The following is a 13743-nucleotide window of genomic DNA, read 5'->3' on the forward strand; positions in this document are numbered from 1 at the left end:
ATGTACCTAATCATCAGTAACTCTGTTTCAGTCTGCATCACATAAATTAGGGCTCAAAGCTCCACATCAACCACCGTTGTGTAACAGTTTCAGGAAAACCAGGAACACTGAGCACGACATTCCTGCTTTTCTTGCTATTTAAAGGGCACCCTGTTAATGGTGACAATGTTGGAGACTATAGAAAAGGTATTGCAGGGGAGTTGAGGAAGGTAGGAGCCTGCAGGACAAGGGGGACAGATGTGCCTAACTGCAAAAAATCTACACATAGAGAGTCTCCCAAGGCACAACATTGTACCTGGATCTGCCAAATGTGCAATGTGTTCAGAGGTTCACCTTTACAAGGTCTGTAGTCACACAGCTATGAGACAGATTACAGGACAACCTTTGGCAACGCTTTTGTGCATCAACTCTCTGTGGAGGTCAAAGTGATGGTTACTTTCCAAGTCCTGGTCACTGGATCATTCCAGGCAGCAGCAACAGATCCATAGCTACAAACAGCCCTCTGTTTCTTTCTGCACCTTGTCCAGTCCTTTCCCATCGACATGCGGGACACCTCGCATGCCCTCCACCATTCTGACAACTTCTGACTCCCCTGCCCCCACCACCTCAGCTTCACGATGGATGTCCAGTCTTTATACACCTCCATCCCTCATCAAGAAGGTCTAAAAGCCCTCCGCTTCTTTCTACAACCTGCAGTTTCGTATGCCTCCAGCAACAGATTCATGCCACACTTCACAACTCACTGCTTTCTATAGTATCAGAGAAGTCACTGAAGCTCACTGCACATGAAAGAACGTGCTGTTTAGGTTTCAACTGGGAGAAGTGACCCCTCGACTGTGGTGTCACACTCTTCTGCTCAAGGAATCACTTCTGACAAATGATGTCTTACCTGTTGCTGCCACTTTCAGTCCCATGCCTAAAGAAGGGCTCCTAAGGATGGAAAATACATAGCAGGCGCTTCATGTCTCTGTGTAACCTCAGTCATATTTCCTAGCCTCTCATAGTAGTCCTTCCCTCAGAGGTGGCCAGTAGAGAAGAAGAATCCTGAGATACAGATTATCTTCCAGAAGGGGACAGGGTAGACAATGCGATCACCTCAGGCAGCTCCACCGTTGTTTCAACCTCAAGAGCCGGTGTTGAACCAGCTGACAGACCCTGAGTCACAGGTGCCTGGTCCCTGCCATCTTCCCTCCTTTGCTCAGGGGCAGGCCTCTGCAAAATCTGAACAGGACTTTGCTCACAATGAAGGGGAATAAGTGGCAAATTGGTTTATTATTGTCACATGTACTGAGGTACAGTGAAAAACTTATCTTGCATACCATCCATTCAACAGTGCATTGAGACAGTACAAGGAAAAGGGATAACAGAATGCAGAATAAAGTGTTACAGTTATAGAGAAAGTTCAGTGCAGGCAGACAATAAGGTGCAAGGCCATAACGAAGTAGATTGTGAGGTCAAGAGTCCATCTTATTGTACTGGGGACCATTCAATAGTCTTATAACAGCAGGATAGAATGTATATGCTGCATGCTATGTCTCTGATTAACTTGCTCATATGTGACATATCTCTACTCATGGAGGAGAGCGATCAGCTCATGTACAACATCTCTCTTTTCACAGAGAACAGTTATCTGCTCATGTGCAGCATCTCTTTGTGAAGAGATCCTTGTGTCCATTGAGAGCAGGTCATGCTAAGCCTAAATCCTGCAACTGCATACCCATCAGAATTGAGGAAGTGCCCTTACCAGAAGGACTGGAGTGTTTCAGATGGTGCCCCCCACCCCCTACCCCACCCCACCTTCTCAAGAGCATTCAGGGATGGGCAATAAATGCTGCTTCTGCCACGGACACCTACTTCCCCTAATGAGTATCTGTAGGCTGAGATGTTAAAATAAGGCTCAGTCCATGCTCTCAGTGGTCAAAAGAGATCTCATAAAACGATGTTCAAGAGTGAAGAATTCTCTGTCATGTCCTGGCCAACACTTACCCCTCTCCCAATGTTGCTAGAACAGATGACCTAGTTGCACTGCAGTTTGTGGGGCGCTTGTGATGTGCAAAGTATCTCGTCTGTTCCCTACATTGCCATGCTTCCTGTCACGGAAATCACTTCAGCATATTTTTAGCTTCTAGAAGCCATGATATAAATGCAGTTTATTTTATTCTTCACTCATCAGTGGATGGTTTCTTGCCGTTTGTGTTCACTCCATATTGATTAGTTGGTAAGGTAGGTAGAAAAATGGCAGATGGAATTTTATCCTGTAAAATGTGAGGTTATATATTTGGAATGACCAATAAAGTGAGGATAAGCTCAATGAATGGTAGGACCCTGGAAAAACTGAGGAACAAAGGGGCCATGGTGTACAAATCCAGAATACCTGAAGGCAGCAGCACAGGTGGATAACGTGGTTAAGAAGGCATATGGGATACTTGTCTTCCTTTACTGGGGCACAGAATATAAGAGCAGGGAGATTATGGTACAACTTTATAAAACATTGGTCAGGCCACAGCTGGAGTACCATGCACAGTTGTATTCATCACACTGGAGAAGCTGCAGAGGAGATTCACCAGAATGTTGCCTGGAATGGCACATTTCAGTTATGAGGAGAGAAGGGATAGGCTGGGTTTGTTTTCCTTGGGGTGGAGCCGACTGAGAGAGAGAGGTGCACAAAATTGTCAGAGGTGCAGATAGGGTAGAGAGTGAGAAACTTTTCCCCTCAACAAGGGTGTCTATAACCAGAGGTCATAGGTTTAAGGGAAGGAGTAGAAGGTTTAAAGGGAATTTGAGAATCTTTTATTTTCACCCAGAGGGTGGTTGAGATCTGGAACTCACTGCCTGAGGGGTGGTGAAGGCAAGGACTCTCACAGCATTTAAGAAGTATTGAGACAAGTACATAAATCACTAAGTACTGGGAAATGGGATTACTATAGATAGGTACATGCAGGCCAGTACAATCAGCCGAAGAGCCTGTATTGTGCTGTATGACTCTATGACTCTATGACTCTATAATTCTATGACCATCGCAGAGTGGGACCTGCTGCACCAACTTACCAGTAGTTAGGGAGTCATAGAGTCATACAGCATAGAAACAAACCCTTCCTCCCAACTCTTCCATGCCGACCAAGATACCCATCTAAGCTAGTCCCATTTGCCCACATTTGACCCATATCCTTCTAAACCTTTCCTATCCGTGTACCTGTCCACATGTCTTTTAAATGCTGTTGTTGTACCTGTCTCAACCACCTTCTCTGGCAGCTCATTCCATTGATGTACTACCCTCTGTGTGAAAAGGTTGCCGCTCAGGCTCCTTTTAAATCTTTTCCCCTCACCTTAAACCTCTGCCCTCTAGTTGTTGATTCCCCAACCCTGGGAAAAAGTTGAAAGCAGCTGTCTTCATCTGAAGCTCCTCACACTCATTTCCATATCTTTTAATACTCTTATAACAAAACTCTATCAATCACGTCTTGGAAGTTTCAATTGCTTACATCTATAGTTTCTTGAGGAGTTCTAAACTTATGCTACCTATTGTGTGAAAATTGATACCTAATTTTTAGATGATATCAACTCATTCCACCAGAAAAAGAATAGAATTTCAGTTCTGCTCCATTTTCTTTCACTTCTTTTGTCTTAAATGTAAAAGTGAACATGAACTGTAAACAATCCTGTTGTCAGAATCCCTCCTGAAGAATATATTAAACTCAAAATAGTGAGCAGTGGTAATCTTCAGAAACACATTAATTTGTATTGAGCAGAAGGCAAGATATTACCATTGATGAGATTTATGCTGAATGCTCAATCCATTGACAATGTGATTCTTTAATCTTTATAAAAATGGAACAAAAATCCAGTTGTAAATAAATGAACTGATGCTGTATGAAACTAGAGCATGGAGATTCTTAAGCAAGAATTTTTTTTAGTTTGCGTCAATTCATATTGCTAATAATAACTTGTAGATGTTCATTGCCAGAAGAATCTGTGATTTTGAAATTGTATTATACCTTTGCCTGTATTTCAACAAAAGCATTATCTTTCACTTTAAAAGAATTGATGGTATTTTAAAATCAGTAGCATGGTGACGTGTTTTGTGTGATCAGGGTCAATTCAATGTGTTAGTGTTGAACTCTGTGATGATGTTACACAGACTGTAATGTAGACTAAACACACAATGATGACCAAAACTTTGCAATTCCTCAGTCAGCAATCAGACTCCCAGAATAGAGGTAGATGGAAAGCATGCCATGTGTTTACATTTACCCACAGTCTGGGTCATAATGCTGCATGACATTGGCTTTACCTGTGGAATAGATGTGGTACATGAAATAATTTCTGCACTTTAGTCGACAATACTGTACAAGTCCCCCAGTGACAAACTGAAAAAAATAATCCTGCAATTGCATTATGACCAAATCGGACACTGGCAACTTTATGAGATTCCATTCATCTTTGGGATGTTCTTATAGTTAAAGGAGAACAAATTGACAGAGGCACGTATATCTGATTACAGAATTCTGCTGTGATTGTGCAGAGAGCAGACTCTGCTACAGCTTGGTGACCAGGTCAGAAGAAATGGTTAAATGAAGAGGATTTTTGCCAATCACACTGAGTTTTTCACTCTCTGGTTTACCCAACCATGCCATTTCCTTGTTGGCACAAACACTAAGAACTGCACATAAATCTCCAGGAGCTTTTTAAGACGCTGTAGCCACCAGAATTAAAATGGCAGATCAACGGCCGAGAAGTTCAATTGTGTGGTGCTGTTGTTTTCAGTGACACATGATTAAGACCAGACTTCCCCAGAGTGGAACGTGATCACGACCATTTCCAGTTTATTTGCAGTCACTGAAGAATTTCAACTGGGTACTTCCTGGCAGGAGGCAATGCTTGATGTCTGACACAGTCTTTGCATCAGACATGTATGAATTGACCCAGTTCCCTGTGTAATGCTCCTTTTGGAATTTTCTGGAAAAGTTAGACCACATTGTCTCAAAGAGTGACTACAATGTTTTCAACTCCCTTGTCCATATGGGACCTCAATAACATATGTTCTATTACTTTCCTTCTATTCATTAGCAATCCTTCCACCATGGTATTAACAAGCTTATCCACTAATCTCACCTCCCCAGTCAGCCAGGTCCTGAATGATCAAACCCCTGATCTTCCCCCAGTCATACCAATCACTGACTCCCAACTCTCTGTTGACGTCTGACAATTGCCAGGCCTTGGGAAAGCAGCCAACATAATCAAGGACCCCTCCCAACCTGGTCATTCTCTCTTCTGCCCCCTCCTATCGGGCAGAAGATACAAAACATTTGAGGGTACGTACGACCAGACTCAAGGACAGCTTCTATCCTGCTGTTATCTGACTGTTAAATGGAGCTCTCATACAGTAAAGATGAATTCTTGTTTTCCCAATCTATCTCATCATGGCCTTTGCACTTTATTTGTTTAACTGCACTGCACTTTCTCTGTAGTTGCAACACTATGTTCTGCATTCTGCTTTTCTCTGAGGAATTCAGCAAGTTGAAAATTCCTTTTCCCTCACAGATGCTGCTCAACCTGCCGAGTCCCTCCACCAGGTTTTTTGTAGCTCTATTTATCGATATGTGTCACTGACTACTTTCTCAATATTGCTTGCAACTTTCAAGACTGTGCATATGAACCCTCATGTCTCTCTGTTCTTGCACACTATTTAGATCTGTTTCACGGTCTGTATTGCCTCTCTTCACATCTTCTAACAAGATGAATCACCTCACAGTTCTCTGTATTAACTTTAATTCATCCTTTCTGCTGGGTATTCCATGTCATGTTAATTTTGATAGCTGTCAATTGTTTGCCACATCTGCAAGTTTGGGATCTTTGTGAAATTTTGAAATTTTATTCTGCTCTCCAAAATCCAAATCATTTATACGCATGTATCAAAAATCTTGTTAGTTATCAAACTGCTCTTTCATATTTTCCTTAACAATAAATACCTTTTACAGGTTCAGAGGAACAGTTTTCTGGGGCTAAATATTAACCCTCAGAATGTTCTTTTTGTTTCTATGAAACACTTGATTCTAAGTGACAAGATAGAGTCATAGAGTAAACAGACCCTTCAGCTCAACTGGTCCCTGCCAACCACAGCAGCCTCCCTGCTAGTCCCCGTTGCCTGCATTCAGCCCATAACCCGTCTAAGCCCCTCCCCTCCATGTACCTGTCCAAATGCCTCTTAAATGATGCAACTGTACCCACCTTGGCCACTTCCTCAGGCAGCTCATTCCAGGTACTCACTATCCTCTGTGTAAAGAAGTTACCTCTCAGGTCTCTTTTAAATCTCTCCCCTCTTATTTTGCATCTGTGCCCTTTAGTTTTGGACTCCCCAACCCTGGGGAAAAGACTATGACTGTCCACCTTATCCATATCCCTCATGATTTTATAAACCTCTGTGAGGTCACCCCTCATTCTCCTGCGCTCCAAGGAATAAAGATCCAGCGTGGCCAACCTCTCCCTATAATCAGGCCCTCTAGTCCAGGCTGCATCCTTGCAAATCTCTTCTGCACCCTCTTCAGCTTAACAATGTCTTTCCAATAGCAGGCTGACCAAAACTGTACTCAATACTTCAAGTACAGCCTCATCAATGACTTATATAACTGCAACATGATGTCCCTACTCTTAAACTTGATGCCCTGACTGATGAAGGCCAGCATGCTAAAGCCTTCTTCGTCACCCTGTCTACTTGTGTGACCACTTTCAGCGAACTGTGCACTTGCCCTCCCAGGTCCCTCTGTTCCACAACACTCGTCAGTGCCCTGCCATTCACTGTATAAGTCCTACCCTGGTTTGAATGTCCAAAATACATCACCTCACACTTAACTGAGAGCATTCACTTTCACAAACCAGATTACTAAACAAGGGCGTCGTGCTCAATAACTGCTCCTCATCAGAACATCCTATGAAAAAATGCACCATTAAAACTTTAGTTCTGAATTAGGTAATGTTGGAATTTTGGAGACACACGGACTGCAGGTGCTGTAACCGGAAGCAAGAAACGAACTGCTGGAGGAACTCAGCGGATCGAGAAAAGGAATTGTTGATGTTTCGGGTCAGGACTGAGAAGGGAGGGAGAAGGTAGCCAGTATAAAGAGGAAAGGGGGAGGGGTTTAGTCAGGGGCCAGTAGGTGATAGATGGACTGAGGAGGGGTGAAGAATGATGGGTAGATGCAACCAGGTGGGAGAAGGGGAGGGGTGGTGTTGGGAAACAGCAGCAGGTGGGCAATAGGTGGAAGCAGTCAGGGGAAGCAGTCAAGGGCAGGCACAGTAGTGTAGCAGTTAGCGTGACGCTATTACAGCGCCAGTGACCCGGGTTTGATTCCTGCCACTGTCTGTAAGGAGTTTGTACGTTCTCCCCGTGTCTGCGTGGGTTTCCTCCGGGTGCTCCGGTTTCCTCCCGCATTCCAAAGACGTACGGGTTAGGAAGTTGTGGGCGTGCTATGTTGGCGCCAGAAGAGTGGCGACGCTTGCGGGCTGCCCCCAGAACACTCTACGCAAAAGACGCATTTCACTGTGTGTTTCAATGTACATGTGACTAATAAAGAAATCTTATCTTATCTGAGAAACAAGGGGCAGATGGAGCCAGGTGAGGGGAGGGGAGGGAGAAGATGGAAACAGAGGCTGGAGAGTGATGTAGAGAAACAAAGGTTACAAGTACTGGAATCTGATGTTTGAATTTTGACAATTTTTCAGATCGAGTAGTCCACTTAACTTTTCTTTCTCTCTCCACAGATGTGTCCCAACTTGCTCAATGTTTCCTGCAATTCCTTTTATTTCAGATGTCCAGCATCCATAGGATTTTGCTTTTGGAATGTTGTTAACCTGTCCTTCTGGATGTGGATGCAGTGTTGCCCAGCAGGTGGCAGCACAGTACTGCCATGCCAACAAAATACATGGAAGGGGGATAAGGGTCGACTCTCGCTGGCGGATCATGGCTGTACTCTGGATGACCTCTAGTTCTCACCCACTCAAATACAAGCAAATTCAGGATTTCAGAGTCTGTCTATCCAAACAGGTATTGTGTAAGTCAGGCATGTGAGGGAATACTCTGAACTTGCCTGAATGAGTGCAGTTGCAACAATACTCGGGAATCTTGACACCATCTGGTCATTGAGTCATCGAGTCGTCATACAGCACGGAAGCAGGCCCATGCTGACCAGGATTTCCATCTAAGCTAGTCCCACTTGCCTGCATTTGACCCATGTCCCTCTAAACCTTTCCTATCCATGTACCTGTCCAAGTACCTTTTAAATGCTGTTAATGTACCTGCCTCAACCACTTACTTTGGCAGCTCGTTCCATATATGTACCAAGCTCTGTGTGAAAATGTTGCCCCTCAGGTTCCTATTAAATCTTTTCCCCTAACTTTAAACCTATGACCTCTCATTCTTTTTTCCCCAACCCTGAGAAAAAGACTGTGTACATTCACCCTATCTACGCCCCTCCTGATTTTATACACCTCTATAAGATCGCCCCTCAGTCTCCTACACTCCAAGGAATAAAGTCCTACCCCTACCCAACCTCTCCCCATAACCCAGTCGCTTGATCCCTGGCAACATCCTCGTAAGTCTTTTCTACACTCTTTCCAGCTTAATAGCATCTTTCCTACAGCAAGGTGACCAAAACTAAACACAATATTCCAAGTACGGCCTCACCAATATCTTCAACAACTGTAACATAACCTCCCAACTTCTATACTCAGTGCTCTGACTGATGAAGGGCAGAGTACCAAAAGGATAAAGTGGCCCTCCTGGGAGTACTCTGTCCACCACCCTGAGTATTTATTCTCTCTGACAGAATGTCTGCTGTGTGTATCATCTGAAAAATGAACTCATCCAGGTTACTCCAATAGCACCTCACAGAACAAGCAACTTCTAATACTGAGAGGAACAGGGGCTTCAGGCACACATGAACACCACCATTTGCATAGTTACCTCCAAGTCGCATGTTATCCTGACTTGGACGCATGTCACTTATCCTCATCCTCGCTGGGTCTAAATCCTGGAACTGCCTACCCAGCAGCACTGTGAGCGTACCTTCACCAGAAGGACAGGAAGTATTTCAAAAACGTGACAGCTTTGATTGACAGCAAATAAGGAGAAACAGTCTTGTGGTCTATCAGGGGTTGTGGGCAGGGCTTTTCCTGACCTGCCCATGGGACCCGATTTCATTACTCCAGGTCTTGGAATACTTCAGGACCGCTCTGATTGGGTTCAGGGGGCTTTTGGCCAACAAGCTCGCCCTATGGATCAGATCCAGGTAAGTGTGTGACAATGAGGAATCTCAGCAGAGTGCAGTCCATTGTCTCCAACTAACCAATCCCACCGAAGCATCTTAATTTACAGGAGCCTTTGATTCTGCAAGTTCAGCTGGTGGATGTAGAAGGATGGTTCAGTCAAAGGCCTTTGTGGTACTTCGTATCAGGCAGCTACAACTGTGTGCCGGAAGCAGCCATTTCCTAAGACCAGGAAAGGCTTTCATCAGCAAAATGCTGGAAATGCTCAGGTGTCAGGCCGCATCTTCAGAGAGAGGAACAGAAGTAATACTTCAGGTCGCTGACTTTTCATTTAACTTTATGCCAATCCTGATGAACAATCGTCGACTTTAAATCGTCATTCCTGTTTCTACATTTGTACCTTGCTGAGCATTTCTGGCATTTTTCTGTTTTGTTTCACCAGGGTGAGTGGGATACAGACTTCAGCAAGATATGTGTTCCGATGCACATGTGACTAATAAAGAAATCTTAAATCTTAAATATTTGGCAGTGTACTTCAGCAGCATTTAACTCCATAGTCCAGCCCTCCCCTTTCATCCCTATCACTGGATACTGCTGCCATTAACCCTGTAAATGATTAGATAAGAGAAGGAAGGACTGTAGCTTACCATTCATGAGGACATCATCGTTTTGCCTGCAAACAATAACCTGTAACTTGTTCAGACGTTGGAGATGTTATTTCACTATCTATTCAAAGCCATTAATAGTTATGGAAGATTGAAGTAAATAAGTGAAACACTTGGCCTCTTTTAACAAATTGCTTGCTATCCAGCCTCGATTGCCGCTATTTCAGGAACAATACAGCCCTTGTGCATCTTGGCAATGGGCTTTGCTAACCTTCTAGAGGATTTAAAACATGAGCATAATATTAGGGCTTGTCCCCATTCAACATCAAACTCACCACCTATCACAATAATTCTGCTCCCTTGGGCTCGTGGATGGAAAGATAACATCTGCCCTCTCAGGAGAATACGAAATACACTTCAGCTGTATTTTTTTTAAATGATTTAAATCGATTTGAATGTTTTGAATGTTTCTGACTATCAGAAGCTGTTTTAAAAGCCTGAGATTCCACACACTGCCAAAGTCTATCGGTGAAATGTTTACAATGTTTAAAAAGCATGTAGATAGGTACTTAGAGAGGAAAGGCAAAGAGGGATACGGACCTAATGCAGGCAAATAGGATGAGTGCAGACAGACATCACAGTTAGCATGGACAAGGTGGGCTGAAAGGGCCTGTTTCTGAACTGTACAATTCGATGATTCTAAGATCAGGTCATTCCAAAAGCCTCAGTATACAATCCCTGAGGGCTACGCACCAATTGGAGCTGACACTGCCTCGCCCAACATCTCCTGAGTGCAGTGGGGCTGGAGGAAAGTCAGCTTGTTCAGGCCTCCAGAGGTCAGTCTAGGTAGATAGGGGCTGCAGGAGATGGATCCCAGCGGTGGCCTAAGTCCTGCACAATCCAACCTGTTATTCAGCTTGAATTGGCTGTGGTGATTCCCACAATGCAACTCTTCCTCAAAGTACTTCAAGAGCTATAAAGTACTTTGCACTGTCCCATGAAGGATGTTATTTAAATGGAAGTCTTCCTTTTTTAATAGTTATCAGGGTAGAGTTTCTGCTGCGGGTGGGAATTGTGCCTTGTTCTCCAAAATAAAAATATGGAATACAGAACAATACAGCACAAGAACAGGCCTTTCGGCCCACAATGTCTGTGCCAACAATGATGCCAGTTTAAACTGTCCCATCTGCCTGCCCATGGTCTATATCCCTCCGTCCCCTGCCAGTTCATGTGCCTGTCTAAATGTCTCTCAAGCGTTACTATTGTATCTGCTTCCACCCCCTCCTCTGGCACCTACCACTCCGTGTAATAAAATTGCCGCGTAAATCTCCTTTAAACATTCTGCCTCTCACCTCATATCTATGTCCTCTAATATTTGGGAAAAAGACTCTTGACTGTGTGCCCTAGCTATGCCTCTCATAATCTTATGTACTTATTTTTCTAGTATGCCCTCAAAACTATTTGAATAATCACTAATGAAGAATACTGTAGGTGATTATTCATCAGTGAAGTCACTGATGAAGAATAGCTAACTCGAGGGGGAATAATTTTAAGGTGATTAGAAGAAGACATAAGGGGGATGTCAGGGGTAAGTTTTTTACACAGAGAATGGTGAGTGCATTGAACGCACTGCCCGCAGCGGTTGTGGGGGCAGATACATTAGGGACATTTAAGAGACTCTTAGATAAACACATGAATGATAGAGAAATGGAGGGCTATGTGGGAGGGAAGGGTTAGATAGATCTTAGAGCAGGATAAAATGTCGGCACAACATTGTGGGCCAAAGGGCCTGTACTGTGCTATACTGTTCTATGTTCTACTAGACCAAACCCCCATGCATTTGCATGGTGTCTTAGAAAATAATTTTTTTCCTTTTAATAAAAAGTAAGTTTTAGACTGATAACTACTTCATTTTTATTATCTCAGCTGAAAATATGTTCATCTCAAAAAATCATTTTTAATAGACTGATTTTATGCACTGATTTTAAGTAACTAAAAATGATATTAAAATCTATACAGTTCTATTGAAAGGTTATTGCCCTGAAACATTGACTCCATTAGCTGGCTGACCTGTTGAGCATTTCTAACATGCTCTGACCTAATACAAACCTATTTTCTGGTTGAATTAGTGTATAAGTGATCAGTTTCATACCAAATTGAGTTATGAAGTTGCCTATTAGTCCCCTTTGACTCCCCCCCCAAAAAAAATTATTCCTGAAGGGCCATGGTTGATGGAAACTTGCCATGCTTTTCATTTGGTATTGGTATTGGTTTTGCTATTGTTATTTGTACTGTGATACAGTGAAAAACTTGTCTTGCATACCGATCATACAGATCAATTCATTACACAGTGCAGTTACATTGAGTTAGTACAGAGTGCATTGAGGTAGTACAGGTAAAAACAATAACAGTACAGAGTAAAGTGTCACAGCTACAGTGAAAGTGCAGTGCAATAAGGTGCAAGGTCACAACAAGGTAGATCGTGAGGTCAGAATCCATCTCATTGTATAAGGGAACCGTTCAATAGTCTTATCACAGTGGGGTAGAAGCTGTCCTTAAGCCTGGTGGTATGTGCCCTCAGGCTCCTGTATCTTCTACCTGATGGAAGAGGAGAGAAGAGAGAATGACCCGGGTGGGTGGGGTCTTTGATTATGCTGGCTGCTTCACCAAGGCAGCGAGAGATAAAGACAGAGTCCAAAGAGGGGAGGCTGGTTTCCATGACGCACTGGGCTGTGTCCACAACTCTGCAGTTTCTTGCAGTCATGGGCAGAGCAGTTGCCGTACCAAGCCATGACGCATCCAGATAGGATGCTTTCTATGGTGCATCGATAAAAGTTGGTGAGTGTCAAAGAGGACATACCGAATTTCTTTACTCTCCGAGTGGGACTGGTTTCTGTCTTTAAACTAATGGTAAAGATCTCACTGAATTTGCATAAAGTATAGCTTACCCTTGATGCGTATTTGCAGGCTGCAGTGCAGGAAGTCAGGAACAGGTCAGAGGTCTGGTATCACCCCACCTTATCTCCCACTGTGCTGCTGGCCTCAACACTGAAACCAGTGGTGGACCCTGCTCATACTGAACTAAGAAGATGTTTTCTTGTTTATCAGATTCATAGAGTCATACAGAATGGAAACAGGCCCTTTGGCCCACTGAGTCCATGCTGACCACCAACCACCCACCTACAGTAATCCTATACCAATCCCATTTTATTCCCTTTAAATTCACATCAACCCCCTCAAGCTTCTACCACACACCTTCACACTAGTAGCAATTTACAGTGAACAATTAACCCACAACCCACGTGAGTTTGGGATGTGGGGGGGAATGGAGAAGCCCCTTCCCACCCCCACCCCAGGAGAAACTCACGTGGTGTCAGGGAGAACATGCAAACTGCACACTGACAGCACCTGAGGTCAGGATTGATCCCAAGTTACTTTATTTTTCTTTTTAATGACTTGCAGGCATTCAAATTGTTTCCAAATTTCTCTGAACAGCAGCGACATATAAAATCTGTGAACGTGCCTTTGACAGCAGGAAGCTGGCAAAGGCAATCATGCTGGTGTCTGGGCCTCTGGTTCTGTAGCCGCAGGCTTTGTCCCAACTTGCGGCCTGTTCTGCCTCCCAGAAGGGCCACAGAGTGGAAGCCTCCAGGGTTCTGCAGGGCCACAAAAAGTTAATGCAGCCACAGGGATTGCGCTGGTGGAGGTAGGAGAGGGGTCAAGTATAAGGCATGGACCAAGCTGAGTGTGAATCAGTCCAATATCTCACCCAAAAGACTGCCTCTCCAATAAGGCAGCACTCCCTCACTGGAGCATCAGCCTATACCATTGTGCTCAAGACCATGAGACAGAGGTGACAGTGCAATCATCAGAGCCT

This window comes from Pristis pectinata, chromosome 5 (genome assembly GCF_009764475.1).
Source record: "Pristis pectinata isolate sPriPec2 chromosome 5, sPriPec2.1.pri, whole genome shotgun sequence".
NCBI lineage: Eukaryota > Metazoa > Chordata > Chondrichthyes > Rhinopristiformes > Pristidae > Pristis > Pristis pectinata.